Below are 13,856 nucleotides of genomic sequence, written 5' to 3'. Positions count from 1 at the left end.
GTCACCTGCCTATAACGGTCACTATAAATCTCTTCCAATGCATTTCCTTCCTGTCACTGGCGAAGTCAGAGGCTAGATCCGGGGCGGGCGTGCCTGAACCCTCGTGGATAGTGGCACGTTAATATAGTTGCCCATTGCCCATTTCCTTCCTTATTTGACCTGTACATAACGGTCACCTGTCTTTAACGGCCAGCGGTCACTATTTTTCACCCCAAATCACAGCTTGAACCTGCTATAACGGTCACAAGATGATCGTCGTGAAGACGGTTTTTGATTTATTTTTTAACCCTGGTTATGTCTTTACTTTTTCAATCATCTTAAAAATTATAAATTAAATATGTTTATATGGACATGTCTGTAGCTTTGGGTCTATTTTCCGTCAAAGTAAAGTTCCATTGTAATTCACTTATCGTAATTGTAAAATAAACGGACATTGTAAAAGAAACAAAACAAATGAGGTGTTATGTTAGGTGTCTGATTGTTTCTAGCCGGACATGATTGGTAAATACACATGAATTGCTAAAGGCGGCGGTCATTAAAGATGCCCTGTGTTAGGATTATTTCATGACTCATGATCTTATTCGGTTGTAATCAACGGTCATACCCCACTGAAGGATTAGCGGTGACATGAAACAAACAAAAGAGTTAAACATGCCACATGGGTAATAACCTTCAATTAAACAAAATAGTTTCTGACATGGACAGCCTCATGTAATAAAAAAAAAATCTTATTTATAACACATGTATGTCTTCTTTTTTATGACAGTTGTGATACGTTTTAATATATGGGTTCTAATTTTCAACTTGTATATAAGGGTCACCTGTCTATAACGGCTACTTTTGTCAGGTCCCATGGGTGGCCGTTATATACAGGTTTGACTCTATATATATATATATATATATATATATATATATATATATATATATATATATATATATATACACACACACACACCATGGAATGCTTAATGGTTTCATAATTAACTACTGCATAGGTCGTAGTTAATAATGCAGCTAGCGGTACAGAAAATCGTAGTTAGTCATTTAGTCAAATTAATGTACACTGCCATTCGTATACAGTGATATATACACAAACACATGCATATTACTTGCAAATATCAAAACTTTATTAAGGCGCCGTTTTAACGAGTAAATCATCAATGAGCCATTTTTCTTGGTCCTCCCCCCCCCCCTCCCCCCCCCCCCCCCCCCCCCCCAAGACGTGTTCGTAAGTATTTTTGTTGAGCACAAAACATATTGTACATTTTCTTTTCTGTAAAAGAAGGAGATTGCACACAATCTGACAAACAATAATAGTAATAGAAAACTGTATTAACGTCAAAAAATAAAAGAACAAGTCGACAACTACTCCACAATTCAGTAGTAACAAAGGGCCTTTGTTGCAAGCGACTGGAGCGTAACGCGCCGGAAATAATTTAGTGGCTAATTGGGGCCGCTTAGCGCGATGCAAATCAAGGGCAGATAAGTATGTTTCTAATAGAGGCTATAGTTGTTGAATTGAGCGCCCCCGTCGTAAGCCGGGAGCTGAGGATATTACAACGCAACCGTCGAGTTGGCCAACTTCGTCGCGACAGTTGACAGTCTTAGCCTAGTATTACATACTGTGTTACTGACCTTAGTTATTAGACAGTGTAAAATACTTTCGCCTTTTGTAGCTTTTTTCACGTATAAATTACACGTTGGTGGAAATACACCCTGTTTGAAAACACGAGAGATCTGACGAAGTTGTTCAAACATCATGAGAAGACACTGGCTGTTAAGAGTCGTCTGTGATAAACACTGGGTGAGACCTTTCATTCATTACGAAGGTCGGTATCGCATCACGTGTGACGATGTGTATATATACATGTTATCTACACACTCTTATAAATACATTTACCTTGTGTCCGTATAGGTTAGATTTAAATTAGCACATTGCTATTTGCGTTTTTTCCTAAGGGAAACAAAATACATATATTATTCACAATAAGGTGTGCCTAGTAAATGTAATATTCCTAAAACAATAAAATGAATATGTGCGTATGTATAGGCGTGCGCGTGTGTGCATGTACAACGTCGTATAAAATCAATATTTGTTAACGCATTGACCCTAGTTTGATCAAAAACATTGTACGGCATATAATACAAGATATACAAAAGGACTGGGCACAAGTTACCAAACTAACGAGGCCCTCTACTAATTACAAACAATACAATATTACAACAGCGGCGACAATCTAATTAAAATTAGCTCCACTATTACATGTGGATCTAACACCAGCCAGTTGGAGCTCATGTCCACCAATCAAAACCTTACTTGCAGAATCCTGCCAGTGATTTAAAACTAACAACACTGCGTAGTTCTCAATGTCCAGGTAACATTTCGTCTGTAAATAATAATTTAAATATTGACCAATCACACTTCGCATTTTATAACGTTATTTGGGAGCATACAAATTCTAAAAATATCGGGCGTGTCTATTTTAGTGGCCGCAGTACAGCGAACCATACCAATACGTACGGGGTGGGTTATCAGTCTTCAGTTTTACATTAAAATTTATTTATTTATTTATAAAAAAAACCCCCAACTAAATCAGTCTTCAGTTTTACATTACAAATTATTTATTTTATAAAATAAAACATGTTTTAAGGCATTCGTAATTCACACGAAACATGTCGTATACACTCAGGATAATTCGGAATGTTTTCAAATTATTTTTAAATCACTGGCAGGATTCTGCAAGTAAGGTTTTGATTGGTGGACATGAGCTCCAACTGGCTGGTGTTAGATTCACATGTAATAGTGGAGCTAAGTTTAATTAGATTGCAGCGGCGACTACAATGTTTTTAACAACAAAACATTTTTAAAAAAACCCACCATGTTTGTCTGTCTCTCTGTCTGTTCTGTCTCTGTCTGTCTCTCTCGCTCTCTCTCTCTCTCTCTGTCTCTCTCTCTCTCTCTGTCTCTCTCTCTCTCTGTCGGTCTCGTTCTCGCTCTGTGTCTCTGTCTGTCCGCCTGTCTGTCTCTCTGTCACTGTTTCTGTGCACTGAACTATCTTGTAAACAACTAGGTCAATTGACGACAGCGCCTAGTCTGATTCGAAAACTGAAATTGAAGACCGGATTTCCATGGAGATCCTATGTCGACCAATCAAATCTCATGTTACAAGTCACACTGTGACAAAGTACCTAACGAAGCGAAGTAATTAATATTATGATTGAATACAACCCATTTTGCGAGACTGTTCATTGCGTTGTAACATGTGCAGGATATGTCGTTTGTCAACATCCATTGTAACGCATCCGTGGTTTAACTGTGAAACGTAGTAAACGTACACTGGAACGCAGTATTGGTGTATTCTGACCAATAGTGATTGATTATTGTTTGAAACGCTGATAAAGTAACGCTGATAAAGTAAAGTAAAGTAAAGTAAATATTTTGTGTGGGTGTTTTACCCCACTAGATCACTTCGATTTGTTAATCATTTGTTGTTGGATACCAAACGTTTGAACATATAGTTTTAGAGGCAGCCCGCTACATGATTCCATTAGTAGAAGCGAGGAATCTTTTATATGCACTTTCTCACAGGACAACATATACCAGTATATACATATATTTATATATATCTATATCTATACAGTTGAATCCCGTTGGCTCGAACCCCGTCGGTGCTTGAGAAAGTGTTCCACCCATCGGGTAGTTCGACCTAACCATTCGGTCAACAACGTTTAAGTGTAACTCGGGACTTCGTTTTTGGTTCGAGCATTGCGGTGTATATTCTTACACACCCGTTGGTGAGAACACTATGCGTTATTTTTGATAACACATGGTTGTTTACACATGTACCTAACGTGTGTTAACAATTTCAAGACATACGCGCTACGTCATTCATACAGTGTGTAAAGCGGTTTTGCGTTTCATACTAGCATGAAACTCAAAACATTTCACGTTCAATTCTTAAATGAATGTAAAGTTCAACATTGGAAACGTCATCAACGGTGCAGTTTCATTGCGTTGTTCAATTTAACTTGATTTTCCTGCTTGTACCTAACTAAAGTTGAAGATCTTCCGGGCACAGTTACAGTGTGTTTTGTTTAACGATGCCACTAGAGCACATTAAGTAATTAATCATCGGCTATTGATGTCAAACATTCAAATAGTTATTCTGAAACATCGTCATCAGAGGAAACCAGCTACATTTTTCCTAATGCAGCATGGGATATTTTATATGCATTTTCCCCAAAGACAGAAAAACACATACCACGGCCTTTGGCCAGTTGTGGTGTACTGGTTGGAACGAGACCACCCCCCCCCCCCCCCCCACACACACACACACACACCCCACCCCTCTACATCAGGACAGAGAATAAGAGTTAGTGGTAACACTTCGAGTCATTAACTCTTACTCTAGTTGAGGGTCGGTATAGTTCTGTCGCCGACTAGGGGTTCTGCATACACTATGCCTACCCACCCCCACCCCACATCACACATATAGTCCCCCCAACACGTAATATATTTTCATGATAGACATTGTGGTTTCCGGAGCGGGATTTAGCTCAATCGGTTGAGTACTCGCTTGAGATGCTTGCGCCGCAGGATCGAACCACCTCGGTATTCAGCTGATATAGTTGAGGAGTGTACCCACAACAGTGTGATTGAACCTCAGCTGGAGATAAGCGCGAAAATAAATTAAATAAAAGCAAAAAAAAAAAGATACAAAAAATATTTCAGAATAGCTTTTGTTAGATCACTCTGGACTTCCCGTAGGACCTAACGTGGTCAGGATTTCGAATGTTTGCGGTCGCTCCTAAAATTGGTGTTTGCACCTAAAGTTATAAATCAAAGTAACACTCGAACACTCGTCATCCGGAACAGCCAATCAAATAGGGCCCGGAAATCCGAGTTTCATGTAACGAAAATTAACAAACATTAACGAAGCAGACGTTGAAACAAAATATATCAACAAAAACATTAAATTGAATGAAAGGTTAAATAAGAAAACAAAACATATCCTTAAATATAGTGGGGTTTTTCCATTAACGATAATAAAATTGGTTACGTTTTGCAAAATCAATAATAAAATACAAGGAATGCGGATTTCGTGTTAACATTATATATATATATATATATATACTCTTCAAAAGAAGAAACGCAAAACCACATTGTCGTAACATTTGGAGAATTGATTTAATTATTGAATGGCGAGTCCGATAATTACCAAATGTTGCAGGATTGTTCACAATTCACTCTAGTCCATTGTGAGTAAGTGATAGGCCAGGCCACACCACCAAGGTCAAGGTCATCTGGAGTCAATACCGGGTGTGGCCTCCGCGTGTGTTGACAACTGCCTGGCACCGCCTGCCCATTGAAGCAACCAGAGTACGGATGACGTCCCGGGGGATGGTGGCCCACTCGGCCTGCAAGGCTGCTGCCAGCTCGGGCAGGGTCTGGGGCTGTGGTTGTCGCTGTCGGAGGCGTCGGTCCAACTCGTCCCATAGATGCTCAATTGGGTTCAAATCCGGTGATATCGATGGCCAAGGAAGGACATTAATGTTGTTGTTCTGTAGGAAAGCCGTTGTGAGACGTGCTGTGTGAGGCCTGGCGTTGTCATGTTGGAACACTGCGTTGGCGTTGGCCATAACTGGAACGATGTGTGGCCGGAGGATCTGGTCAATGTAGCCCTGTGCATTCAGGTTGCCCTGCACGTGGACCAGGTCAGTTCTGCCAGTGTGTGAGATGGCTGCCCACACCATGACACTACCCCCGCCGAATCTGTCCACTTCCTGCACGCAGTTTGCCGCATAACGTTCACCACGACGCCTATACACGCGACATCTTCCATCATGACGTCGGAGCAGAAATCGGGACTCGTCACTGAACCACACCTGTCTCCATCGCAGTTGAGGCCATTGTCGATGAATCTGGCACCACTGCAGTCGGAGTCGACGGTGTTGTGGTGTTAAGATGACACCTCGAACTGGACGTCTGGCACGAATTCCTACCTCACGTAGGCGGTTCCGTACGGTCTGGTCGGATATCCTGCGCAAACCTGGTATTGCTGCGGCTGTGGAGGTGGCAGTAGTCAATCGTTCCCGAAGGTGGCGTACCCGGATGTAGCGGTCCTGCCCGGGGGTAGTGACCCGTGGTCGACCGGATCTAGGGAGGTCACGTGTTGATCCATGTTGCTGGTAACGGTCCCACAGTCTGGAGATGGTGCTTGGGGACACATGGAATGCCCTGACAACGGCCGTTCTGGATTCGCCTGCGTCTAGTCGGCCGATGGCATTGTTTCTCTGCGGTTCACTGAGACGTAGCATGTCCTGGATTGTCAACTGTCGGCCAGATACAGAGGCCAGGCAAGCGAACACCCTGCACTTTTATACTGTCGGTGTTCATGTTGCACGTGCAGACAACGCACGTGCAGTGGTGACATGGTTTGCACGTGGCTGCGTTTTTGCGAATATTCACATTTTGGAACTTTATTGCACAGTAGCTGCGTTTTATCGAATGTAACCGTGGGAATGTGTTTGGGACATGCAATGACCTTATATTCACAAAGCATGAACCGGTAGGAAACATAAAATCGGAGTTATAACCCATTTGTACCCTTTTGCGTTTCTTTTTTTGAAGAGTATATATAGATAATCACATAACCATACATGAAAAAGTAAAGTTTGTTTTATTTAACGACGCCGCTAGAGCACATTGATTTTTTTATCTTATCATCGGCTATTGGACGTCAAACATATGGTCATTCTGACACTGTTTTTAGAGGAAACCCGCTGTCGCCACATAGGCTACTCTTTTTACGACAGGCAGCAAGGGATCTTTTATTTGCGCTTCCCACAGGCAGGATAGCACAAACCATGGCCTTTGTTGAACCAGTTGTGGATCACTGGTGAGTGCAAGTGGTTTACACCTACCCATTGAGCCTTGCGGAGCACTCACTCAGGGTTTGGAGTCGGTATCTCGATTAAAAATCCTATGCCTCGACTGGGATCCGAACCCAGTACCTACCAGCCTGTAGAGCGATGGCCTGCCACGACGCCACCGAGGCCGGTCTTAAATACAAAGAAGACTGTCGGCAGTAGAAAAGAGAAAGCGGCCAGAACGAATGGAAACTGTTAAAGCGGTCTTGGGTATTATATTACAGTTGCACACATGAATTATTAACAAGGAAACGTGCAGGCCGTGTCACTACTGACGCCACTGCATCAGCACACGAAGGCAACAGTAATTAATGTATTTCCGTCTATCTCCTAAACACAAGCAGATTAATTTTTATACATTTTTTTAAAAGTTTGTTTTGTTTAACAACACCCAATGAGCACATTGATGTCTAAATATCAAGCATATGGTCATTTTGACAGTCACAGAGAGGAAACCAGCTACATTTTTCCATGAGTAACAAGGGATCTCTTACATGCACCATCCCACAAACAGGATAGCACATACCACGACCTATGATATACCAGTCGTGGTGCACTGACTGCAACGGGGGCGAGACGTAGCCTAGTGGTAAAGCGCTCGTTTGATGCGCGGTCGGTTTGGGATCGATCCCCGTCGGTGGGCCCATTGGGCTATTTCTCGCATCAGTCAGTGGAACACGACTGGTACATCAAAGGCCGTCGTATGTGCTACCCTGTCTATGGGATGGTGCATATAAAAGATCCCTTGCTGCTAATCGAAAAGAGTAGCCCATGAAGTGGCGAATGCGGGTTTTCTCCCTCGATATCTGTGTGGTCCTTAACCATATGTCCGACGCCATATAACCGTAAATAAAATGTGTTGAGTGCGTCGTTAAATAAAACATTTCCTTCCTTCCTTCCTGACTGCAACGAGAAATAGCCCAATGGGCCCACCGATGGGGATCGATCTCAGACAAACCGCGCATCAGCCGCGCGCTTTACCACTGGGCTACGTCCCGCCCCATATTAATTTTTAAAGGCTAATAGTCACATGAATGGCACTTATAGGTACATTTATATATTTTTAAAATTATATTTCTTCTTTTTTTCCCCGTTACGTTCTTTCTTTATTACTTTTGTTTTAATGAAATATTAAAGGTCCATTATTATTGTTGAATTTTTTTTATTTCACAAGGATTTGTTTTACCATTATTTGTGATACAAAACTACATCAGGCAGAGCCTTGAGGAATTTCCCATTCTTACCTTCACAGGGTAAAGCAGACATCCGACGTCATTAACTAGTTATTCTCTTTTTATGTTTTACCAGTAAATGGTATTATTTTCCAGTAATTTATTTTTCCCCTTAATAGAAAGACGATCCACGCCAAAGGATAAGCATGAGTGTATATGAATCAACAACTGTAGTATTGACATTCTGCAGCCAAGAGCTATGTGAGTACGGTTCCATCCATTCGTAGACCAGGTAGCCATAGATACACCAAATGAAGCTCTGGAACGTCTTGTGTTACAGAACATAACAATATTTCCAATCATGTTGTTGATCTTTATCCGTAAGTGTGGTGAAATATTGACAGAACATCACCTTCCGGTGTCAATACTGCGGCATATTTTTAAGTAGTTCGCTGTGTTCTTTTATTTTTGCAGCATATAATAGTCTCTTCCAGGAAGCAAAATATTTGTGCTAGATAAGGCTGTGACGTCATATGTCTTATAGAACGGATGATGTGTTCACGAGTCTTTTCGCTTTTTGTTCATATACACACACATACATACATACACACACACACACATACACACACACACATACACACAGTACACAAACACACACATACATACACACACAGTACACACACATACACACACACACATACACACAGTACACAAACACACACATACATACACACACAGTACACACACATACACACGCATATACACACTACACACACACATACACATACACATGCACAGACACACACATGCACACATGCACACATGCTCTCTCTCTCTCTCTCTCTCTCTCTCTCTCTCTCTCTCTCTCTCTCTCTCTCTCTCTCTCTCTCTCTCTCTCTTTCTCTCTACCCAGAAAAAAATAATTAATAAAAATAATACTATCCCTGTATCATCTTGGAACATTTAATAAAAATAAACAAAACACACTTAGGTAGTGAACTGATGTAAATAAAACTAAAACCGTTAATGAATAGTATTTTCGGCCACCACAATGATATTATTAGGGTTTTTAAAGTCAAGTTTTTATTCATTATTGGCCGAACGTCAAGGTCAGTTATACTAAGACTATTTGACAATTGGTAGACTATTTCTGCCAGACTAACCGACTATCGATTTTCTTTGTCCGTGTCAGCCTTGTAATACTCTTAACAAATATAAAAAGACTTTTCTAGAATTTTTAAATATATATAAATAAATAAATAAAAACATGCACTGTCTCTGTCTGTCTCTTTCTGTCTGTCTGTCTGTCTGTCTGTCTCTCTCTCTCTCTCTCTCTCTCTCTCTCTCTCTCTCTCTCTCTCTCTCTCTCTCTCTCTCTCTCTCTCTCTCTCTCTCTCTCTCTCTCTCTCTCTCTCTCTCATACATGCCAAGCGTGTATACGAAGGAAAGTAGATTGATGCATCGATGGATGGACCGACTAAAGGATCAACAGTTGAACGATCAGACAGGTAAACAGGTAGGTTTCATACAGCCTAAAGTGACATATAATAGTTTTTAAACATTACGGCGTTTTTGTTACTATTAAAGCCATTTTTGATCATTTAAATTAGAAGTTACTGCCATTTTATTGTTGTCTCAGAATAGATTTTTCATCATTTTAAAAACGCACGTACCTCTGAGAAGTAAATGTTATCGAGCCAACTTCCTCATTTAAGCACTACATACAATAATTTTACTCTATTATAATTTGCTCAGTTGGTTGAGTGCTCGCTTGAGGTGCTTGTGTCGCAGGATCGAACCACCTCGGTGGATCTATTCAGCTGATTGTGGGGTTTTTGTCGTTCCAACTAGTGCACCATAACTGGCGTGATATGTGCTTTCCTTTCTGTGGTAAAGTGCAATGTATAAAATATCCCTTGCTGCATTAGAAAAAATGTAGCAGGTTTCCTCTGATGACTACGAGTCAGAATTATCAAATGTTTGGCATCCGATAGCCGATGATTAATTAATCAATGTGCTCCAGTGGTGTCGTTAAACAAAACAAACTTCAAACGTCTATTATAACTTTGTCCATACAGGTTTGTACATGTAGATTAACTTAATAAAACCAAATCTAATAACGACGGTGAAACATGGCCAGAACTGCGACTGTAAAATGTACATATCTTGTAAACTTGTATTTTCCATTAATAGCAAAGGATCGTTTATATGCACCATTCAATAGACAGGATATCACATACCACGGCCTTTGACATACTAGTCGTGGTGCACTGGTCGGAACCAGTAATAACCCAATGGTCCCACCAACGGGGATCGATCCTAGACCGACAGGGCATCAAGCGATTGCTTTACCACTGGTTTACCTTCCGCCCCAATCCCCCACCTGGCTACAGATGCATGAAGTAAACTTACAACAGATTACATTGATATTTGTAACACACTCATGTGTTACAACTGTAGATATATATCTTTATCTTGCATGGGTGACTGATCTAACATTATAATATGTTGAATAGAGACTACCGATTTAAATTATTAGAAGTACATGTTTTAGTTTTTCTTATAAAACATTTCTCTCTTATAAAGTATTCTGCTACGCTTGACTTTTTGAAAGAGGACCGGTGGCGTCGTGGTTAGGCCATCGGTATATAGGCTGGTAGGTATTGGGTTCGGATCCCAGTCGAGGTATGGGATTTTTAATCCAGATACCGACTCCAAAACCTGAGTAAGTGCTCCGCAAGGCTCAATGGGTAGGTGTAAACCACTTGCACCGACCAGTGATCCATAACTGGTTCAACAAAGTCCATGGTTTGTGCTATACTGCCTGTGGGAAGCGCACATAAAAGATCCCTTGCTGCCTGTCATAAAAGAGTAGCCTATGTGGCGACAGCGGGTTTCCTCTAAAAAAAACCAGTGTCCGAATGACCATATGTTTGACGTCCAACAGCCGATGATAAGATAAAAAAAAATCAATGTGCTCTAGTGACGTCGTTAAATAAAACAAACTTTACTTCTTTGTTTTTTTTTAAAGAGCGCGCGTACGTGACATGGTCATGTTCAGGATGACGAGAGCTCGTAGTCGGTAACATGGACTGGTTAAACACTAAATGTTAAATGAATGTGATGTGATAAAATACGATGAAAACCAGTCAAACTGTTTGCGAGCGCTCGCCCTCTTGAACACGCCACTGGTTTGGTAATGTAATTTTCAACGTTTGCTGTAAAATTAGGTTATATATTTTTGGTAGAAACATCAGCTACTATCTGAACTAAAATCTAAATTTCCCCAGAATGGTCTTAAAATCATCTGTGATTCAATAGCTTTAATAGGGCATTATTCGGCTTTCTATTTTTCAATATTAATATACTAAAAGGCAAACGTTATTGTTACACACAAAAGACAAAGATAATTAATGATAAGTTTTTACTGCCGTGTATGAAACGTTATAACATGGAAAGAGAAATGTCCGAAGGTATGGAAACGAGCGAAAAGGGCGCACCTGCCATATGCAAATGAGCCACATCACTAGAGGGGTTCCAGAGCGAAGTTCACACAGTCAGTAGCGAGTGTGTCCACCTTGAGCATTGATACAGGCCTGGCACCGTCGTCTCATTAAGACCACTAAACGCTGGAGAAAGTTCCTGGGAATGCCATTCCAGATCTGAGGAAGGATCGGCCGGAGTTCCTGCAGTGTTGGAGGATTTGGAAGACGTCGCTACGGGGACAGTCCCTGACCTGGTTGTTTCTTTGGACGTTGAATTGACGTGCGACGTCATGCTGCGAGGTCCCAGATTCAAGATCCCTATGACTAGCCATCTGTCATTTGCACTGAGACGTGGCATAACAAAACTGCATCAAACAGTTCACTAATGGTGTTTTTCCGACTTCTGGACTTCTTAAGGCTGCACAGAGTGGCAATGATTTGTGATTGAATGTCTGGCCTTTTATGGTGAAAACTGGGCAGGATTTCTCCCGAATATTCCATGTTTCTTGCACAAAGCATGCAATCGCTGACACAACTGCTTGGATGCACATTTTCTCTGGTTTACATCTATGACAACGCAATGCAAATTGTATGTGCGTGACGTCATTAGATATTGAGTCTGGACTCTAAACGTTTTATAAGCACGGACCCAGAGCTCGTCTCCATAACCGTTATTTCTCAGAGTTATGTGCGTTTTAAAAATATGAAAAATGCTTCAAAGTTGCATAATGGTGGCTTCACGACAGTTTATTAACTTTTGTTTTGAAATACTGTATAAACATCAATCTGATTAAAGTTAGCCCTACTGGTCTCACCAATAGATCTAACAGCATTGCGTGGACTCTCATGTCCAGCTGACATTTCATCTATAAATAACAATTTAAATATCGAACAATTACACTTCGCCTTTTATAACGTTATTCGGGAGCATACAAATTCTAAAAATCGAGACTATTTATACATTGAAAAAACAGGGGGAAAAGTGCAATAATAAACTCTGGATTTTATACTAGTATAAAAAAAATTTATGGCTATACCATCACGGGTTTTTTTTCGTCTTGAAACGAATTTTATTTAAAATTTTATATTGAAATTAGTTTCCGGCATACTTCGTAATTCACCCGAATAATTTCCCTCGGTATAATCTCGAATGTTTTCAAATTCTTTTCAAATCACTGGCATGATTTTGCAAGTAAGGTTTTGATTGGTCGAATGAAAGGTCAACTGGACATGAGCTCCAACGGGCTGCTGTTAGATCCACATGTAATAGTGGAGCTAAATTTAATTAGATTGTAAAAACATTACACCTTCAACTATATGCCCGTAACAAATTTGCAACCAAATAATTTTATTTACTAGTAGAAAAAAGTGGAACATCTTTTATTTTTAGAGGACAACCAGCGAAACTGTGCGTGTTCATTTGAGGCGAAACACTTCGTCGAATTATACTAGGTGAAAAATGTCGACAAGTTTGCTGTCTTTGAGCAAATCATCAATCTCTGATGGTTCTACCTAACTGTTGACAGCCAACCTGACAGATTTTGTGGATTCTACGATTTTATTAGATTTGATAACACAGGAACCTGATTGTACAGAACGCGACTCTGTTTACAAGGGCTGATGCGCGGTTATTCTGGGATCGATCCCCGTTGGTGACCCATTTCTTGTTCCAGCCAGTGCACCACGACTGGTATATCAAAGGCATGTGCTATCCCATCCCTTTATTATTTTACCGTCTCTAACCACTCTTCGATATCCTTTGGCTACACTCACTAAATATCAAAATTTATTATTCTCTATTTATTCTCCATTTTTGCTCTGTTTTTTGTGGTATCAGAAACTTTGAGATAGTAGCTTTAAATCGGATCACATGAGACGTGTTCTCAGAAACTGGCGGTGTTGCCAACATTAATCCTCCTAGACTAAATGGGTTGAACACGCGGTATGCGCATGCGTTAATACTGTAAAAATGAAATTCTATAATAATGCTGTCTTTTAATGTATGTTTAATTCATCATAGATCCAATACAATGTTGCGAATCTGTGTGCGTAACAAAAACGCCTGGTTTGTTCCGATCTATTCTGGGTGGGGTTATTTTTTTTTTTTTTTTTTTTTTTTTTTTTTTTTTTTTTTTTTTTTCCTTTTTTTTTTTTTTTTTTTTTAATGTTATGTTATGTCCTCGTCTGTTCCCATGACAATTAGCCAGATCTGGCTGCCTCTACAGCCTCTGCGAACAGACTAAACGCATTAACATTTAATGTCCAAGGG

Source organism: Gigantopelta aegis, chromosome 2 (assembly GCF_016097555.1).
Source record: "Gigantopelta aegis isolate Gae_Host chromosome 2, Gae_host_genome, whole genome shotgun sequence".
In the NCBI taxonomy this organism is placed as follows: domain Eukaryota; kingdom Metazoa; phylum Mollusca; class Gastropoda; order Neomphalida; family Peltospiridae; genus Gigantopelta; species Gigantopelta aegis.
The sequence above is the reverse complement of the archived record's forward strand: the minus strand, read 5'-3'. Positions refer to the sequence as shown.